This window comes from Archocentrus centrarchus, chromosome 20 (genome assembly GCF_007364275.1).
Source record: "Archocentrus centrarchus isolate MPI-CPG fArcCen1 chromosome 20, fArcCen1, whole genome shotgun sequence".
Taxonomy (NCBI): Eukaryota; Metazoa; Chordata; class Actinopteri; order Cichliformes; family Cichlidae; genus Archocentrus; species Archocentrus centrarchus.
In genome coordinates this window covers 3,542,023-3,563,815 of record NC_044365.1, presented here as the reverse complement: position 1 = coordinate 3,563,815, position 21,793 = coordinate 3,542,023, and the positions used below count along the sequence as shown (strand labels likewise).

The window sequence follows — 21,793 nt, the reverse complement described above, 5'->3', positions numbered from 1 at the left end:
CGTCCTGAGAGAAGCACTGATGTCACAGAGAGCTCAGAGCTCCTGCTGTGGTTCAGAGAGCAGGCGGCTGAAGCCGGTGCCACAGAGGAGCCAGAGGATTTTACTGCAATACTAACAGTGTTACTGAACATATGCATAAAGATTGAAATGAAATTTGTTTTTTTCTGTGTCTTTTTTTGTTGGAGCTCATCCTAATAAATTTAGTATATTAGGACTTCCAGAAGTACATTATGTGAGGAGAACATGTAATAATTCCCCTGAATGTTGTTGATCAGTAAAGAAACATCTAAACAAACAAAAAATGATAACCATAAATTTCAGTTTTCATTTTGATCCTCGTGAGTTTTCAGGAGGATCAGTGTTTATTTCTAAAGGAGCAGGTCACTGTTTGTTCCTGCAGGCAGGCAGCGCCCCCTGCTGGCTGCAGCCTGTCACTAACAGGCTGTTGAGGATGCTGATTTAAAGCTCAGGTTTCACGCTTCGCTGCAGATCTGTGAGGTTTTCTGTGCGGCTGTCACGCTGTGATTGTGTGATTTGATTGATTTTCTCTCAAACACAAACCAGTGAAGCAAAATAAACCCTGTCAGCTTCTGTTAAGGTTTTGTGGAGTGCAGTGGAAACACTGCGTCTTTAAATCATGCTAATCTAAAGTTGTGGTCTTCATGGTTTGTTGGTCTCCAAACTTTAGTAAACTGAATACAAGGAAAATAAAAGCACCACAAGCTGAAGATCTTCTTCAGGACCTTCTGTCAGTCAGACTGTTACAGAGTGAACACAGAGGCTGCTCCACGGTTCAAAGCTGCAGCTGCAGACACACAGGTCTGCTAATCCGAGCAGAGGGAATATTTCTGTTGAAATATGACTGTAGACGGACTCTGAGGCCAGTATCTGAGCAATGCATAGGGGTGCTGTATTTAACAGCTGTGCATTTGATATGATCATATGCACAGCTGTTTTCTTTTTTTTTTGGAGGGGGAGGGGGTAAAAATGTGTCCGCATTCAGCTCAGAAAGTATACAGCTGCGCGCCTGTCTGATAAAACCCGCTCAGAGCAGACACCTATCCCACATGCTGATACAGCCTTCAAAATTTACCCAGAATGCACGTTGTGAGGCTTCCTCCAGTGAATAATCAGAAACAGATCAAAGATCCAGGGTACGAGTGCTGTTTTCTGCTGCAGGTCATTCAGCCTGTGAAGGATCATCACACTGATGCTCACAGAAACCTGGTTCAGACCTCAGACTGTGACTCTGAGTCAAATAGGTTTGAGGTTTTTAGCAGAACTGAAATATTCATTTTCAGCCCAGAAACTTCCATACGAATATCTGCTGAACCTACGGGGTTATGAGGGGCCAGACACTATGAACAAAAAAACAAATTTAAACAGCGCGAAATTTGTACCCATCAGTGTGGATTTAATCTGTAACTCTGCAAATATTCACATTAATTTTATGAAAGTTATTGTAGTTCTTTAAACAGCTTACTGTGAGGGTCAGGTGGGTTTAACCTCACTGTGCCCACATTTCATGTTTCTGCTGGACTGTTTGAGTAATGCTGACGATGGTCGCAGTGTGAGGGTGAACTTTGCATGACTTCATTAAATGCTCTGAAGAATGTCCGAATCAATGAGAAAGTGTCTCACAGGGAGGACCACCTCCCCCCCCCCTGTGCTGCAGATTATTCGTGGCCTTTGTCACGTCAACCTGCCCGCAGGTGAAACTCACGCACCTGTGGAAGCGGCTGCATCACCCCTGCTGCTGGTTCATGCTCCCCTCGAGATGAAAGGTACATGTGTCTAGCGCCACCTTCAGGTCAGCATGTGAAAGTGTTCAGTGTTTTGATTTTTTTTGGGAGGGGTGGGGGGGGGGGGGGGGGGGGGGATACCTGCAGAGGTGTAGACACTCCCAGCAGCGGGGGTGACGCGATTTTTGCAGTTATTATTATTTGTATTATTCTGGGACGGTGAGATTAGGTCAGCTGCAAAGCATGCAGGGATACCCCTGCGTGTGTGTGTGTGTGTGTGTGTGTGTGTGTGTAGGAGTGGGAGTGGTCTCCTGCAGGTCACGTGAGCCAGGCCTTTGTTAATGATTCAGTGAGCGGAGCAGGAGGACCAAAAAAAGAGTCCCGGTCCGACCAACTCGCATCCGTCCACGTTCCCGGCGCACCTTCACTCCGCTTCGGCTTGGATGCTGCCGGAAGGCCGCTGGGACCTCTACCTGGATCCGTGTGTCCGCGGCGGTCCGCGACTCTCCCCGCCGGTTTGAGTACGAGGCAGCGGGGCTGGGGGATGGAGGCTGAGTCCGGGCTGTGAGCAGACTGGCTGTAGGGGTGGAGGTGTGGGGGTCGGCGTGTGAAGCCCCAGGCCCTGCTTTGCTTTGTTATCCTGGGCTTCGTGTTGCAGCCGTGCTCCGTGTTTTTCCAGCCGGTTTCTCCTTGGAGCTCCTCTCCTGAGAGCCGCCGAGGAGTTTGAGACCGAGGAGCGCAAACACATGGACAAAGGGGGGTTCGAGCGCTTTTGTTTGGGCTGCAGGGTTTAAATGTTCTTCTTTTCTCCTGCGCTCATCTGTGCATCGAGGACTCACTGAAGGAGGACGCAGGAAAACCAGATTCTTTTATTTCAGTTTTCCTCTCTTTGCCTCTTTTTGTTCCTCTCTCTCTCTCATTGTGCTCCGTCTCTGCTCCTGCACACACCTCCAACCTTCTCCTCCATCTGTCCTTTCATACCGCTCTTTATTCTACCTTTCCCTTCCTCTCCCCTCTCTCCGTCCTCCATCATGGCTCCAGTGTGCCGGTTCTCCTGGTTCTGCTGCCTGCTGGTTCTGCTGGTTCTCCCCGCCGTCCGGAGCTCGATCCACCGCAGCGGTGTGGACTGCGGCCCGGGGAGGGCAGAAGACTGCCCAGGTGAGACACACTCACAGCCTGTTTACACCTGAGGACTGAGGGCTCCTGTGGAGGAGGTCAGAGGTCGTAGTCCTCTTTATTTATCCCCTTTTTAGCTCTTAGTGGGTAGTGGAGTGCAGCTCAAGAGGTGACCCAGCCTTTCTCATCTTTATGTTTCTGTTGTCATGTCAACAAAGGTACGATAAACACAAAGGTAATGACACACCTGAGCTGTGATGTAATGGGCCAGAGGATGCTGAACAGATGTTTCACCTGCTGAAGCTGCGGCCATGTTGCTCTCGTGTGTGTGTGTGTGTGTGTGTGTGTGTGTGTGTGTGTGTGTGTGTGTGTGTGTGTGTGTGTGTGTGTGTGTGTGTGTGTGTGTGTGTGTGCGCTGACCACTCCTCACTATAACCAGGCTCTATTTCAGGGTTAATTACAGGGTGGAGAAGCAGGGCGAGGCTGAGTTATAGAGCTGGGATGGAGCTCCATATGTGTACGGATCTATTGGGATATATTTGACACATCAAACTGCAGCTGCATCCACGCTGACATTTTTCAGCAGATAGTGGTTTAAACCACAGACTGTATATAAAAGATGGGCAGAGCACACGGGTTTGTGAACTCTAGTTCAGCTAATAGGCCGTCACCATCTTAGTTTTCTGAAGCTGAGGTGACTGTTGTCTGGACAGAAGGTGTTCTGCTAACACCTGTCAGTCAAAGAGGCCACGCCCCTAACAATGCAAACGTAAACAGGTGAGTTATAACTATATTCACCCCTCATACAGGTGTTATTAAGGGGGGAATTAACCATGGGGACCAAAGCCATTGTAGTCATGGACTCACAGACTCTGAACGTGTCCTGTGGTCACTGAGACTTTGGCAGCAGGTCTTTACACAGCTGTGAGGTGGAGCCTCCATGGATGGGAACATGGTGAGATCTGCAGACGACCTTGAAGAACTCTTTGTGTTCCTCGAAATGTTCCTGAACAATGTTTGCAGTTGCTGAAAGAGGCCTCTGCTCTGAGGGACCAGCGCTGACACGAGGAGCTGTAGGTGGTCTGCAGCAGTGTTTAGGTTCATGTCATAATGAGTCATCCACCCGAGTGCAAGATCCCAGCACAGCTCCCACACAGAGCGTCTCCTCCCAGCAGCTCAGAAACATCAGAGCTGAGATGTTTGCAGGAGTCCTGACAGGACATCAGTTTGTCTGTTTTTCTGGCTTAAATCAAACTAAACTGAGTAACTTAGAGAAGCTGCAGGAAGCAGAGCTGTTCTCAGTGTTTTTCTGAAGAACAGCCAGTGAGTGATCATGAAACAGCTCACAGTGATGGTGATCGAATGCTGTGGAAGTTTCAGGACGCTGATTACACACATTTCAGTAATGTGTGTGTTGCAGTGCAGATCTTTCCCCGTGTGACTCAAATACTGTCTCCATCACTGTATCAGAGGAGATAATGAGACCAGTGCACAGTGAGGGTGATTGTTAGCTGTAGCCAGGTGTTACAGAGGTTAATGTAACAGCTGGAAGATGGAGGAATGCTTGGCTGCTTCTTCATGAGTGATGGCGTCAGGTGGAGCAGCAGGTGGAGCGCTGGATTGGTGCAGCAGTAATTCAGGCGTTATATGAGCGAGCTGAAGGCAAAGCTTTCGATTTACCAGTTGATCTACGTCCCGACCCTCACCTGGGTGATGACCGCAGAGCGAGGTCGTGAAACGAGAGCGCGCTCAGCCTTAAAGATGGTGGAGGAGCTCGGACATCTGCAGGGGACTGACAGTAGAGCTGCTGAGGTGGTTCAGACATCTGAATATGATCTCTTCTGGGTTCCTCCCTTTGGAGGGTTTCTGGGCACCCCCACACTGGAGGACACCCCAGGGTAGACCCAGCACCTGCTGGAGACTTTAGAGGTCTCGTCTGGCATGGGAACATCTCGGGATCCCTCAGGATCAGCTGCAAAGTGTTACTGGGGAGACGGACTTCTGGAATACCTGCTTAGTCTGCTGCTTCCATGACCTGAGCTAACCAGAAGATGTATGGATGAGTCTGTAATTCATAATTTATATAAGTTGAATCCCAAACTCAGCCAAGTTTCTCTGTCCAACAAGAAAAGAATTATTTGAAAAGGGAAAAATGAATAATCCTGAGTACACAATAATAATGCTGCTGTATTATTAGTTAATGATCCACAGGAAGAAGATGAGGATCTGTAGACTTTATTCTCAAACACTCCTGCTGCTCCAAATACTCATTGGGGCCCATGTAGTGGATTAATCCGCCACTGAAAATAGTCCCTATGATTCTTCCCAGCACTGGATAAAATGGGAGTTGGTGTCGGTCTGTGGATGTGAAGAAAACCAGAGAAGAGCTTCATTTTGAACTGTTCTCCTCTAAAAGTAGAAACACGGACCTGAAATAACTGCAGCGTCTCAGTTCAGCCTGTTTGAGCTTTTTAGGATCTAAAGGAGAACTCTTTGATTTCTATTTCCAGAAGCTCTGACTTTTTTTTTGTTAAACTCCGTCGCAGAAACTCTTTTATGAACCGGTGACTCGCTCTGACAGCAGAAAGCAGGACACATGAGAGCAGTGAGGTTCAGACAGAGGGTGGAGGATGCTTTAACCAGCTGAGACCACCATGAGAGAAGAAGTCGACCTTTAGCAGAGTTCCTGAGCTGAAACCACCAGTTTTGCCCCAGATTCAGAGGGGGGGGTCTGATTTATAGGAGAGTGTGTTTCCTTTAAAGTAACTGCTGTGTTGTGTGTGTAGTCAGTGTTAGTCTGCAGAGATAATGAGGGCGTGAGAGGGTGAGGGTTCGTCGGTCCTCGCCTCGCTGGTCTGTCTCAGATCAGCAGCAGCTCCTGCAGCGCAGCGTCTCACAGTGACGTTTAAAGCAAAGAGCGCTCACTCTGAACACGTTTCCAAAAACTGCAGAAACTGCACCCCTGTGTTAAAATGCTTCTGCTAGTCTGGATGATGCTTTGAAGAGTCTGGAAGGTGATTTTTAATGATTATAAGCTGAAATACAAAAGGAAGCAAAGGCTTGTGGGAAATGGCCTGGAGTGAGCTCATCACTGAGCTCCGTGTCGTGTGCAGATCTCGGGTCAGGAGGTGGTCAGCCTGGCTTAGCATAAAGACTGGGAGCAGGCTCTGCCCCCGAGCTGCGACCATCAGTCGGTCCGTTAATCACTCCAGAGAAACGAGTCCATAACTCTTTCATAAGCAGCTGATGGTCCGAGCACCTGCAGCTCACCTGGAGTCCTTCCTCTCATCGTGCTGCGCACCCTCAGCTGTTCCATCACAGGGAGGTCTTTATTTAAAGAAGAGAACGACTGGAGCTTTTCTAACTCTATGAATTATTTAGCTTTAATTTAGTTCCACTGAGATCAGACCTGACCGAGTTAGCAGCTGCACACAGCTCAGCGTACAGCTGCAAACATCCAAAAACCAGCTCATGAAGAACGGCCTCATCCCTCCTTCAGCTCCTCACTTTAATGTTTTTAAATTAGCAGCTGATTTATTCAGGTTTTTGGATTTTGAACAGTCATTCATGTAACTCTGGTCTTCATGGACCTGCTGCACATGTTACAGACGTAATGATTGGTCTGTTCATTTAAAAAAAGTTTCATTGAACATGGATTTTATTTATTTAGTTTTAGTTAAAAAAAAAAAATCACTGCCACCCCCTGATATGTTTTCCAGGATCTTTATGTTTGTGTTCACATCACAGATCAGCTGTTTGGTTTCTGTGGTCGCTCAAACAGAAAATGAGTGTTAGAAACCAAACTTAACCCTGAGCAGATCTTTGCTCTCTGCATGTTTTCATTCTGCTGCCACTCAAACATGTTCAGACATTAATGCAGCGACACACTGAGTGTGTGATCTCAGCTGCCACATCTGCTGAAAACAGGCACAAACGCACAAACAGGACTCTGAGCTGCTGCTTTGGTTTGAGGCTCTCGTTGTTCTCCAGCTGCGTCGCTCTCATTCCACAAACAGCTGTGTGCAGGATGTGTAGTTGGTGAGTTCATGCAGGGAGGGTTTCACTCACTGTGGCTCCCACAGAGCCTCCTGACGGGTCCCTGCAGACCTGCTCGACCCTGTAAACAAGCTGCTGCCGCTTGTTGATGCAACTGATGGCTGATGCAGAACGTACTAACTATAGGGTGTGTGTGTGTGTGTGTGTGTGTGTGTGTGTGTGTGTGTGTGTGTGTGTGTGTGTGTGTGTGTGTGTGTGTGTGTGTGTGTGTGTGTGTGTGTGTGGGAGGAGCTGTTTGAAACTCATCAGAGGAAGATGATGTGCAGAGCTGACAGGTTGTGTCGTCACCGGTTTGAATGTGAGGAGGACAGAGTGGAGTGCAGGCTGATGAAGGATGTTGAAGCTCTGCTCGTCCTTCTGTTCACACAGTTTAACCCTGTGAGCTCCACGTCAGCACTGAACATTTACCAAACTGTCCTTCGGTTCATCGAATGCTTGTTTCACTTTTTCCCCAAATGATAAAACCTCAGAAAGTTTTAAGTTTTTTCACATTCGTCTTGTTTCCATCTCGCTCCTTTGACCGGGTCTTTTTTTTCCTTTTTCTTCTGCTTTCATGAGAACTCATCTTGTAAATGATGAACTTGTTAAGAGCAGATGTTGAGCTGTACGGTGGCCCCTCCTTCCTGTAGTTAGTGCAGAGCTGCACACACAGTTCTTTAGCATTAAAATACCAGCAGTCACTGGTTGATGCACTGATGTTCATCCAACGCTGTGGCACACAGTGAATGACTGTAATCCTGGGTATTTATTCATAAATGGAACAAATTTGCACTTCAGTGAACTGGAAAAACATTTTTGATGGGATTTAATTAAACTTTAAATACAACTCAGGTCAAAGTCATGTGAACAAATACAGAAGAAGAGGTGTAAAAAGAATGATGTGCATCTCCAGTTCGTTAACACAGAGACATCAGAATAGGTCCCCAGCTACCTGAGTGAAGGTGTTACCAAGATGGCTGCTCAGTGGCACGTCCATAGATGGTCTAAACATGGACGTAGTGTCCAGATCTGAGCCGTGAAGCAAACTCAGTGGCGTCTTCAACCTGCTGTCTTTGTAATGGCCATCAGGGGGCGATGTCTGGGCCTCTGGAAGTCTTTGGGAAACCAGCGCTCTGCCCTGAGCTGCAGGAACGTTCCTGGCGAGTCTTTAGTTTCTCAGTGGGAAGAAGAACGGATTATCGGTGGCGTGCTCGTTGGTTAGCCAATGAGGTTGCTGTTTCCACAGTCAGGTCCACCACTCGTGCCCGTGGCTTTGCAGCAGGACTTCAGGACAGCTATGGCCATCTTTCATACCATCTGTGGGCAGGACAGGCTTCCAGGGCCACTGTGGCCCAAGTCTGCCTGCCACTTCCTGTTAGTGCTGGTTCCTAATGTATGCTCGTTATTCATCGAGCTGGATTCCTAAGGAGGGCAACATGGAATAACAACAGTTACTGATGGATCATATTTTAGGTTATCAGCAAACACCAGGAGAGCTCACAAAACTCCCATCAGCCTCAGCAGCACGTGAATGTGAACACACGAAACAAAGAGAGAGCGAGAACGATAAACTGTAACCGAGCTGCTGGTTCGATGAGCACCACCGAGTGTGCTCTGGACTTTAATGCAGCAGCCGGACCCGGGAGGACGGCAGAGCTCACGGGCCGAGCCATTTTAACAAGCCGTGCTAAACAACAGCAGAGAACACTGTTTCTGTTATTGTGTCCACCCCACAGCAGTGTGTGTGTGTGTGTGTGTGTCAGCTGGCTCAGCACACTGAGGTATTTACTAATTACAGGGGAGCCCGAGGTCACGGCCCCTGTAATTACAAGCTCTAATTGGCCAACCCGAGGGCCGCCGACCAATCAGCTGCCATCAGGAAATTACTACCCTGGATAATAGTGTGTGTGTTTGTCAGTCTATATGTATTGTTTTGTCAGAGTTTCCCAGTGTGTGTGTGTGTGTGTGTGTGTGTGTGTGTGTGTGTGTGTGTGTGTGTGTGTGTGTGTGTGTTGTAGCCACAGACTGAAATATGTCCACAGCTGCTGGGGGATCGTTCGTGCTGCACAGAGGAATCATTCCACTTTAATATCACTTAAATACCATCAGAGTCGGTGCTGAACAGGCTGCTGCCTTTAATTTAACACTTTACAGGAAGCTGTGAGCAGATATTTGAAGTGTATTCAGTCAGATTCAGTCATTCTTCTAATCTCTTTTTTCAAAATTTGGAGGAAACCAAACTCAGCCACTCAGCACAAACGCCTCAGAGCAGCTGTCAGCACAGTGGAGGAGGGCTGAGGGTTTGGGCACCCTGCAGTCACTGAGTGCACCGTGAACTCCTCTGTATACCAAAGTCTTCTAGAGTCCATGTGAGGCCGTCACAGCTGAAATTTGGACCAAATGGGGTCTTCTATTCTATTCTATTCTATTATAAAACCCAACAGTCAAAACGACCCCCTATGAGCAGCACTTGGTGACAGTGGGAATAAAAAACTCCCTTTTAACAGGAAGAAACCTCCAGCAGCACCAGGCTCAGGGAGGGGGGGGTCATCTGCTGAGGGGGGAGACAGAGGTTAATAATAACTAATGATTAAATGCAGAGTAGGATATGAACATGGGAACCCACAGCAGCTTAGGCCTATTGCAGCGTAACCAATGGAGGGTTCACGTTTCAGTGGTTGCTCATAGGAGGTTGTTTTGATTGTTGGGTTTCTCTGTATTATTGTATTTTTGGTCTTTACCCACAATAAGAAGCACCTTGAGGCGACTGTTGTGATTTGGTGCAATATAAATAAAATTAAATTGAATTGAATTGAATTAAAAGTCCCCCTCTCCTGGGACCAAACCTTCACTCCCAGGATGATAATGATGATGTCATATAATGATGACATAATGATGTGTGTTTCAGATTTGTCAGAGAAGAAGAGCGACCTGCGTGTGTGTGATGCTGGGACATGTCGCTTTGGAGGAACCTGCCGCGAGAACGGTGCCGATATCAAGTGTGTCTGCCAGTTCCACGTGAGTCACGCACGCCTCACACAGCACCCCCTAGAGGCTGCGGTACACATTGCAGCTCCTACATGGTGGTGGGTGTGGCCTCCACTGTGCTGTGTCTGCGCTCGAGTATCGTTCCAGCTGCAATTATTTAGTGGGGAGGTGATCAGTCCCATAGATGTGACTGAATAAATGTTTGTATATGGATGATGTTATTTATCCTAAAGGTTTGGAAATTCATGTGTTACAGTAACTACAAATGTACAGAAAATACCAAAGAACACTGTGAAAATGTGAGCATAACATTCATAATAAATTCAATAAAGCAAAATAAACTCAATGCAGTAAGAATGAAGCCCAGCAAACATGCAGTGAGTCAGACTGAAGTGTCTGCACTCTGTCACAGCATCAGCTGAGCAGCAAACAGACCATAATGAGCTGCATGCAGCTGCGCAGCATCACGCACTGCTGTTAAAGAGCTCAAACTGTGACTTCTGAAAATAGACGGCTTTCATGTCCTGATCAGTGTGTCAGTGATACAAATGCTGTCAGTGGAGACTATTATTAAACCTGCCATACTGAAACATGATGGTTCTGAGCTTTTTACACAGCATTAACACAGAGTTGGCAGAGCCAGAGTCCACTCACCGGATCCAAGCAGCAGCATCCAGATCATGAAGCCGGCGTGGCAGCGCTCACAGCTGCAGCTCTCGGGTCCTGCCGGGTCTTTGCCGGCAGCGCTGGCTCACAGGGGGTCGTCTGATTGTCGGGTTTCTTTCTGCTATTGTCGGGTCTTTACCTTATAATATAAATTCCTCGAGGAGGCTGTTGTTGTGAATTGGCAATATATAAAAAACTGAATCAAATTGAATTGAGCTGTTATGTTTGAATGATTCAGAGTTCAGTGGCTTAAGAAGGAAAAAATCATTCCTCTGGATAAAGTCAGTTACTGATCAGACTGAAAATGAGGGAAAAAGCAGCCAAAGTCCGAATAAAACTTTGAAAGGCCTTCAGAAAGCTGCAGAACTGTTGCTCAAGAGCACTTAAAAAATGACAAGAACCAGTGGACGGCTCTGACAGTCTTTTACAGCCTGTGGCTCCACCTGTGCTGATGGACAGGTCTGCAAACACTGAAAACATCCATGTGTCCAGCTGTGACTGCAGCTGTTTGAAGCTGCAGCAGCTGCAGCAGCAGCAGCTGCAGTGATGATGCTGCAGGTGAATAAAGTTATTCTGTGTTATTCTGTGTTTTCAGTGCCATAAGAAGTACGTCCCCGTGTGCGGCTCAAATGGAGACACGTACCAGAACGAGTGCTTCCTGAGGAGAGCCGCGTGCAAGAAACAAAGAGCCATCAGCATCGTGTCAGATGGACCCTGTTACCACGGTAACACACACAGACTCACACACCTGTTAACCCATTCACTGCTGCTTACATAATGAGCACATGTGAGGTTTCAGACACTCACTGATGGCCGGCTTTGATAAATGTAGTCAGTGAGGAGCAGGTGGACAGATCACAGCCGCCGGGAGGTTCAGATCTAATTACGCCGCCTTTACTGCGTCCATAAGATCAGCTTAAAGTGATGATCACAGCGTCTCCTGTCCCAGTGTGGGTGCTCATTTAAACATGAACAAAGGTTCCAATTATGAGCTCCCTGTGAGTTTAGGGGGCGGAGCTACAGTCCCCATAGAGACTCCATGTTAAACCTTCCCAGCAGAAATAAACAGAAAGCTGATACAGAAACAGCTTTGGTCTGTAGATAATTTCTCTTCATAACAGCTTCATGGGGGGAGGCTGAGAGGGTCTCTGTGTCTGTGTGATGTCATCCAAATATGATGGCTTATTCATAAAGGTTTATTTTGATCTGTAAATCATGCAAAGCTGCTCAACTCCAGCAATAATGAGTCTGAATGTGCCGTCACGTATTCAGTGTTCAGAGCAGACAGCCGTTAATGCACATACACTGAAATCATACACACGTTTATATGAGCGTCCACCTTTGGAGCTGGAGATCGGAGTGGGGGTGGGTGTTATCGGAGCAGACTGCGACTGAAGATGGAAAAGTTAATTTCCTGCAGTGACACTAACATCAGAACATCTGTGTGTGTGTGTCTGTCAGATGCTGGCTCAGGATCTGGAGATGGAGGTAAACAGCTTCATATCTGCTCTGCTTTGTTTTAAAATGACTGAAACTGATGAGGATGCTCAGCATGTTTGTGTCTGCAGACGATGAAGGCTCCGGGCGCGGGAAAAAAGACCTCCAAATGTGGAAACTGCAAGTTTGGAGCCGAGTGTGACGAAGACTCTGAGGATTTGCTGTGAGCACGCACATGCACACACACACACACACACACACTGTGAGGAGGTTAAACTGAGCCTGAACCAGAGGAAGAACTTTTATGAGTGAATGGAGCAGAAATGATCAACTGCACCCCCCCCCCCCCCCCCCAAACAGGAGCACTGTGACTTCATCCTGTGTTTACTCTGTATGTGTGTGTGTGTGCGTGTGTGCGCGCAGGTGCATGTGTAACATCGTGTGTAACGGCCACAACGATAACCCGGTATGCGGCAGCAACGGCGTCACCTACGACACCCCCTGCCACGTCCGGGAGGCGTCCTGCCTCAAGCAGCTCAAGATCGACATCAAGCACGTCGGACGCTGCCATGGTAACAACTAATTACAACACAACAAAGACATCATCTTCATCATCACCCATCATCATCCTCATCCACGCTGAGAAACATCAGAACAACAAAAAGCATCAGGAGGCAGGAGAGGAGGAGAGGAAGGAGGGGAGGCTAGAGGGAAAGGGAAGAGGAGAGGAACGGGGTGAGAGGGGGAGGGGGAGGGCAGGGGGAGGAGGAGAGAAGGCAGGATCAGAGGAGTCAAAGGAGGACGGGAGTGAGGAGGGAAAGGGTAGAAAAAGGTTTCAGTTCATTTATTTTGAATGATGACCTGACCCCAATCCAACACACACACACACACACACACACACACACACACACACACACACACACACACACACACACACACAGGGATTATCACAGCTGGCTGAACAAACAGCAGGTCACATTTAACACCACGACCTCCTGCTCCACATGTTCAGTTCTTTGTTCTCTCCTTCCTCTTCCTCCTTTTCTTCTTCATTTGCTACTTCTTCCTTTTCTTTTTTCTTCCTCTCTTTCATAGTCTTTTTTTTCCTCATCTTTCTCTGCTACTTTTCGTCTTCCTCCTGATCATTCCTGTTTCTCTTCCTTTTCTGCTTCCTTCTTTACTCCTTTACATTTTCCTTGTCCCCTTTTTTTTCTGCCTCTTTTTGAATTCTTTCTTCTCTTCTCTTTCGTGTTAATTTGCTTCATCTTCCTCCTCTTCTGTCCTTTTCTTTCTCCACTTGTTCTTCTCTTCTTACCTGGAGTTTGGACGGAGCAGGTTTCCTTTAAGCTCTGCCTCTGATCAGCTGATTCTTGCTGTCTTAGTTATTCTGCGTCTCTATGAATTCATCCACCAACAGTTCAGCCAGCAGATCACCTGACTGTGTTTTTATTTAGTGCCAAAAACAAACACAAAAATTTTCGACGCAGAGATTTCAAACCAAAAAAAGTCACATTTTTAGATTTTATGATCTGACAAAATAAAATGTTTGACTCTCAGAGTGCGGATCAATCAGTTCATCTCTGCTTTGTTTAGTAAAGAAAGCGCCTGAATTCAGCTTCATGTTTCCTCTGACACGGCAGCATAAAGACATACTCTGAGAACTCAAACACAGCTTTGAACATGGAAATAATCTTATTTTAATCTTTTAAAAATAGGAATCCAGTTTTTTTTAGTATAAATGTTACGGGAACTTGTTCTCAGCTCGTGCGACTTTCTTTCCTTTGAGAACAAATGAGGCAGACAAACGTCTCTCCAACATTAGTGGAACATTTGTGCTGATGGAGCTTCACCCTGAAGCCAGAACAGTGTGTGTCTGTGTGTGTGTGTGAGTCACTGACCTGTATTTAAGCGTCCTCTTCCCTCGCTGCTCGCTCTCATCAATCAGGGAGACGTGAACACACACTCGCTCTTACAGGACGTCTCATTGATCAGTCACAGGAGCAGGTCTGAGATCAGTGATGCTCACCGTCATGTGACGCTGTCGCGTTTCACTCAGGAACAAAACGTGACTGAAGCCGTTTAATCTTCATCAAACTAAAACTCACCTCTGTGAATCTTTGTGAACACGAACACATTTACTCACAGTCTGGATTTAAACCTTTCAGCATCTTACTGTCTGTGAATCGTTTGGTGTCAAACATCAAAAACAGGTTCAGACATTTCACACTCAAATATTTCAAGTTTTGAGCCTCTTGGTTAGATCAGCAGAGAAGAAGCTTTGCATGATTCACTATTCAAAATAATCCTTCTGTGTCTCATGCTGGGCCTGCAGCCCCTCACTTCTGACATTTGACCTCCTCTACCTTTAATGCCACCCTCCCTTTAAGAAGGTTTCAACAGCAGGTGGGTGGGGCTTCTGTGAGATGACTATATTAGGGGGGGTCCGCTCACTATGACATCACACAGATCCATCTGTGATGAAAGTCTAAATGATTGAAAACTGATGATAAAAACTCTTCTTCTGTGGTTTCAGATAAAAACAGGAAAGACGACAGCATCAAAACCAAACCAGAGATCTACGGTAACACACACACACACACACACACACACACACACACACACACACACACACACAGCCACACACTCAGCCAACTCACATCTTACAGCAACAGCCAATCATAAATCACGCATTTCTTCTTCACTTCTACCAGCACCATCCAAACCTGGTGAGGGGGAGGAGTTTGAAGATAGCCCCGCCCCTTGTCCTGATGACTACTCCCAGTTCTGTGAACACGGTCACTGTGAGATGAGACACAACCTGCCCACCTGCAGGTAAGCCCCCACTCTGACCTCATGTGCAGGTTAATTTATCCAAGCACGAAGCAAAACCTACAATTTACAAAGTAGATCAAATAAAAACCAGATTTAAAATCTGCAATAAATCAGGAAGGTGGAAAAATTAGTAAAATCATATTGTTTTGTTTTAATTGATCAAAAACCTGTGAAAACAAATTAAAAAATATTCAATTTAAAATAAAGGATTACGCAGCACGTAATCCTGCTGCTTCACAGTGAGAAGGTCTGGGTTCACCCCCACCACATAAAACTCTCCTGTGGAGTCTGTTATGCCTGTGTCTGCGTGGGTCTCCTCCCACAGTCCAAAGACGTGCAGCTACTGGGGTTAACTGGTGATTCTAAATTGCCCACAGGTGTGAATGGTTACCTGTCCCTGTGACAGGCTGGCCAGGTGTACTCCACCTCTCCCCCTATAGGCTCCAGACCCCCGTGACCCTGAAATGAATAAGGGGAAATGGATGGATGGATTCTGTGGCTCAGTGCTGATGACTGCACATCAGAGCGCTGACACTTTAAACCGGACTCATTCCAACAATAAAGCTTCTGTCCCACAGCCTGATGAGGAAATGTGGAAATCAGAGATCAAAGGAATCAATGTGACTGCTTGAACAGATATTCTTGGTGTTTGTTGCAGCAGTGTGAAAGAGACTCAGCAGATTAGAATCAAGTAGAACAGCATTTTATACACAAAATGAATACACACACATTCCTGTGACAGCTTGACACAGAGTTTACACTTCATTCAGAGGTTTCAGGAAGGAACAGCTTAACAAGCTGCACATGTTCCCCCAGCAGAGAGTCTGTATCACTGATTCCTTCAATGAGTCTGCTGAGCTGTAACAGCAGAGTCCTGCCAATATGGGAGAAATCTGCTCTCTCTGTCCCTAACTTTTCATTATCACTCTGAGAAAGGGTGTTTCTAATTTTAGAAATATTACGCAAATGTAAAAAAGCGGTCCTACATATTTGTTTAATATGTGCATCTGCATAACAATGGAAATGTATGCTCCATCATTAGTGTGCTTATTCTGATGACTGATGTGATATTCTCAGCATGTTCCTGTGAAATGTCCACAACTAACTGCTCACACACACTGACTCTGTGTGTGTGTGTGTGTGTGTGTGTGTGTGTGTGTGTGTGTGTGTGTGTGTGTGTGTGTGTGTGTGACAGGTGTGAGGCAGCGTATGGTGGGCCTCAGTGTGATCAGCTGCTGGACTTTAACATCCTGTACGTGGTGCCCAGCGGACAGAAGCTGCACTATGTCCTCATCGCTGCCATCATCGGAGCTGTTCAGATCGCCGTCATCGTGGCCGTGGTCATGTGCTTCACCAGGTACTCTCTCTCTCTCTCTCTCTCACACTCACACACACACACACACACACACACACACACACACACACACACATCACTGCAGGCTTTAATCAGGCTCATATCAGTCCGGTATGACCTGCAGATATTTTACTACCTCAGACTCAGCTGTCCATAATCCCTCATCATACACTGATCACCATAAAACAAAATTTAAGAAGTCCATTTGCCTTTTTCTTCAAGCTGAATCATGTTTTCTTTTACATCTGGTGTTTGGGTGTGTTCATCACTTACATGAGGAACAGCTGAGAACACCAGGCTGCAGTATGGGAAGAAGGCAAGCCGGCAGAGGCAGTGTGATGCTTTGGGCAAAGTTCTGCTGGGAGAACTTTGATCCTGCATCCATGTCTACCATCCACCCACCTCAACACTATTGCAGACCATATACAGCCTTTCATGGAAACAGTATTCCCTGTTGGCTGTGGCCTCTGTCAGCAGGATCGTGCTCCCTGCCACAAAGTAAAAATGGTTTAGGAATACTTTGAGGAGCACAACAATGAGTTTGAGGTGTTGACTTGTCCTCCAAATTCCTCAAATCTCAGTGATGCCCGAGAGTCTAAAACAGGAATCGTTTAGGGCAAAGTGTCTCAACCCAACAAACGTGGTTGTTTCTCCCAGATCAAAATGGGGGGCAGATGATGAAGGGCCCACCATGCCACCTCTCACAAATCCAAAAATATGGAAACAAATGTCTGTGTCTTTGTTTTTTACACATTAGGGGGTGGGGTGGTGAATGATGGTGGGCTGAACCATCACTGAAGCACCACAAACACTTAAAAACATCAGCAAACTCCCCATTAACAAGCAGCTCTGACAAACTGCTTCAGAATGTGTCCTGCAGAGTGTTCATGGAGTGTGTGTCTGCCGCACAACAACACAGCAGCTCTAAAAGTCTCTCACAGCTGGGACCCGAGAACACTGAGAGGGCTCCTATTGCCTTGTGATTATGATCACATGACTGAACCTCCCATTTTGCATAAGAACTCCTCAGAACTCAATTTTCTTCCTTCTCTAATTTAGTGTCTGATGAAGCCTCATAATGACCCCCCCCCAGGCAGGAAGGTGTAACTAGAACGTTTAAATGAATCATTTTCAGATACATTGATGTGTTCTTGTACTAAATTAAAGGCGGTTCCTCGCGTGGGTCCTCATCAGTGTTGTTGTTGATGTGTACTTCCTGTTGTGTCCTGCAGGCGGTGCAACAAGACGAAGCGTGGGCGGAGACAGAAGCAGCATCTCGGCCACTTCCCGTCAGGAACGTCCTCCAGGATGATGTAGCTGCTCCTTTTTTTTTCTTTTAATTTTTTTTTTCTGTCTTGTTTTTATAAAATTCAAGAATCCAACGTTTCGTACCACAGACTGCATTTTTGATATCTCGACTTTTTGGTGCCTCTTCTTCTTCTTTTCCCCCTTTGTTTGAAACAACCTGAAGTTATTGAGGGGCCTTATTTTTCACATTTCATCCCTTTTACTTCCCGTCTGCAGATGACTTTCAGCTTTCGGTCAGGCAGAGCGGAGACGCACAGTCGTGCTGCTGCCGTCCTCTCAGACTCTGAAACACTGTGGAAACTTTATTTCTCTGATTGTATCGTCCACGCCGGGAGCTACTCTCCGTTTGACCCCGTGGGACGCACAGCAAACTCTGTTTTTCATGGTTATTCAAAGTGAGGACGCGTTCCTGCCAGAGCTGGAATTTGTCATCAGTCTTCCTCCCGTCCCACAGGTGGAGACAACAACCCACATTCTGATTGGCTCTGGTTTAAAAAAAAAGTTGTACATGTTGATCTGTGGATGCACCCCTGCAGAAACATGAAGATAATCAGCAGACTGAAGAGCAGCTTAAGGCACAGGGACCAGGAACACGGGGGGGTACAGACACTCACGGGAGACCAGAAATCTACTTTTTACCTTCCATTTGATTTTATTCAGAGGCAGGAAAATGACACAGAACAGCTGTGATTGATGCCAGGTCTCCAGATACACATTCAGAGATCTGTCACATCATTTTCAGTTATTGTGAATATTTAGAGGGGTGCGGTACACCGTGCCTGATTGCACTGTTCTGGGCTGAACCGAGGCCTGACAGAAGATCATCTGATCATCTTCATCATGAAACCTCAGCTTTTTAATCTTTATCCCCTCCACCGGGGAGCTTCTGTGATTGGCTGGCTTTGTGTGCCAAGGAGGGGCAGCTCTGACTATGAAACCACATGCTCATTGGCTAATGACTTGTGACTGACACACTTGTAGTCAATGAGGATGTGGTTTCACTCCACAGATAATCCTCCTGTGAAACATGGTGTGATCAATATTTACATAATGGCCTCCATTTCTCATTCACTGTAACCCAAATGAGCTCATTGAGAGTGTTTACAGAGGTCAGAGGTCAGAAATCCTTTTTCCCCATAGACCCCTAAAGGCAGGAAGTCTATTTGCAGACACGGCTGTCGCCATCTGGTGGCCTTCAGGTAGAATACAGGTTCACTTCATTTTCTGAAGCTTCGTCCATGTTTTCTGTTGTCTGAAGGATTCTTTAATAATTCAAAAATTCAGGCAAAACTAAACTTTTGGCATCTTCATGAATACATATTGGACTGAAATTGGAAAAATTGTAGGACACTAATCTGCACCCAGGGACGGAGCTCAGGTGAAGGTGTGGAGGTCTGATTCAGCAGTTAATTCCTAAATACAGCCTTCAGAGTCAGATACTTTATTTTGCTGTCTTTACAGTTAAGAGTGCTCTGAGGAAGCGGCTGATGTGATGAAGGCTCTTCTGCTCACATGTTCACATTTCAAACTTCTCTTTACACTTATCAGTGGGTACTGCCCCTCGGCAGGCTTCCTGATGTTGGCAAATTGAAAGAGAAAAACGTTTCAGGAACTGAGGGTCTGCAGTTCATGAATAAGGAGGATTTTAACTGTGACTCATGCAGAGCTACGCTGTCTAATAAACATACGGAGGTGGAAGTGAGCAGTGAGTCCATGTTAAGAATTCCCATGATGCACTGCTGCTCACGTTTGGCCAACTTTTCTTGTTTTTCTTTGTTTACTTTGTCACACGTGTTGTACCGCCTTAGTTGTGGAGGGGGCGCTCTGCACCAGGACTGCAGGATTATCAGGGACCACTGAAGCCCCCTGTGGTGCTGTAAGTCACATCTGAGGGTTTTTTATGCTCTGCTGCGTCTCACAGGGTCAAACGTAACATTTCACGTATCCTTAGAGAAACTTTATTTGATGCTTTTGTATTTGTTCCAATGAGACGCACCTGAAAACCAAAATGCTGTTTTTTCTACTGCGTAAAATAATGAGGTAAAGCCGACATGTACAGGATGCTGTTATAATTATTTTATTGCCTAATTTTCAGATGACGCCATTCAGGAAATGGATTCCAATGTTTGTGTGTTTGGACGAGCTGATGATAATTTAAAGGACCTCGTCGAGCTTTTTTCTTGATTATCATTCGTAACCATGGTACCAAGTGTCCGTGTGGGTCATTTGTGTTAGAAGGAGTAGACCGATAAGCTGGGCTCGGGTCCTTCATGTCGCCGTGCTGAGACAAACCGGGGTGACCTCCCCCGGTCTCAGTCACGCGCCGCCTGAGGGAATCCAGCCTGATTTTACTGTAGACGTTGTGTAATGCATGAAGCAGTGAAGTTGTTGTTTAGACTGTGCTGTAGCTGAACTAGAATTAAATTATGATGTTTGAACCACTCTGTCCTCATGTCTGCTTTTATTGTGCTCTCAGTGAAGCTTCACAGAAAACTTCTCTCTGAAGGTTCAGGAGCTTCTGGGTGGACTTCCAGTTCTTCAGTGTTTTCTCAGCATTTACCAGAAGACATGTTTAAAAGCCTGGAAACATGAATGAGGGTTACAGTCTGGAGACTTAAGGTGGAAGTGAATGTGTTCTAATGTCCAGCAGGTTCAAAAAGAAGCCTGAATGAGCTGAGTTTATGCTCTGTCACTGGTTTCACGTCATATTGAATAAACTATTTTGGAAATGGTGCTTCCAGACTGAAACAGTGTGCTGTAGGGTGGGATACCTTATACCTGACAGCTGTTGAAGGAACCTTAAAAAAAAAAACAGCTTATCCCCCCCCCAGGTTCCTGCATGTTCGTTTATCAAACAGGAATGCGACAATACAACAGAATAAGGAGTCCCAATTATTAAATTTAATTAAGCCATTTCAAACAGCCACCTGACAGAGTCCTGGCATCTGTTATTATCTCGTCAATAGTTTTACATCCTCACTGCGTATAACTTTGGATACTGTGGCTCCTCTGAAAAGGAAAGCTTCAAATCAGAAGTGCCTGACTCCGTGGTATAATTCACAAACGCACAGCTTAAAGCAGATAACCCGAAAGCTGGAGAGGGAATGGCGTCTCACTAAATTAGAAGATGCTCATTTAGCCTGGAAAAAGAGTTGCTCTATAAAAAAGCCCTCCGTAAAGCTAGGACATCTTACTATTCATCATTAATTGAAGAAAATAAGAACAACCCCAGGTTTCTTTTCAGCACTGTAGCCAGGCTGACAAAGAGTCAGAGCTCTGTAGAGCCGAGTATTCCTTTCACTTTAACTAGTAGTGACTTCATGGATTTCTTTACAAATAAAATTTTAGACATTCGAGAAAAAATTATTCATAACCATCTCAAAGATTATTCTTCATGTTCGGCTGCTTTCAGCACTGCTGGTATTTGTTTAGACTCTTTTGCTCCAGTTGATCTTTCAGAGTTAACTTCAATAGTTACTTCCTCCAAACCAGCAACATGTTTATTAGATCCCATTCCTACTAGACTGTTCAAAGAAGTCTTAAAAATGATCAATCAGTCTTTATTAGTTGGCTATGTACCACAGACCTTCAAGGTGGCTGTAATTAAACCTCTGCTTAAAAAGCCATCACTTGACCCAGCTGTCTTAGCTAATTATAGGCCAATCTCCAACCTTCCTTTTCTCTCAAAGATTCTTGAAAGAGTAGTTGTAAAACAGCTAACTGATCATCTGCAGAGGAACGGTTTATTTGAAGAGTTTCAGTCAGGTTTCAGAATTCATCACAGTACAGAAACAGCATTAGTGAAGGTTACCAATGATCTTCTTAGAGCCTCTGACAGTGGACTCATCTCTGTGCTTGTCCTGTTGGACCTCAGTGCAGCTTTGATACTGTTGACCATAACATTTTATTACAGAGATTAGAGCTTGCTATAGGTATTAAAGGTACTGCACTGCAGTGGTTTGAATCATATTTATCTCATAGACTCCAATTTGTTCATGTAAATGGGCAGTCTTCTTCACACACTAAGGTTAATTATGGAGTTCCACAGGGTTCTGTGCTAGGACCAATTTTATTTACATTATACATGCTTCCCTTAGGCAGTATTATTAGAAAGCACTGCATCAATTTTCATTGTTACGCAGATGATACTCAGCTTTACCTATCAATGAAGCCAGATGACACACATCAATTAGTTAAACTGCAGGAATGTCTTAAAGACATTAAGGCCTGGATGACCTCTAATTTCCTGCTTCTAAATTCAGATAAAACTGAAATTCTTGTTCTCGGCCCCACAAATCTTAGAAACATGGTGCCT

At 45.8% G+C, this 21,793-nt stretch overlaps 1 protein-coding gene and 1 pseudogene across 1 annotated transcript in view; both read left to right on the top strand.

Moving 5' to 3' along the window:
* The window catches only part of LOC115799318 (NACHT, LRR and PYD domains-containing protein 12-like), a 652,446-nt gene that overhangs the window by 77,355 nt on the left and 553,298 nt on the right, over positions 1–21,793 (top strand). The gene's annotated exons all lie outside the window — the stretch shown is intronic.
* On the top strand, positions 2,080–19,919 carry LOC115799340 (tomoregulin-1-like; annotated as a pseudogene).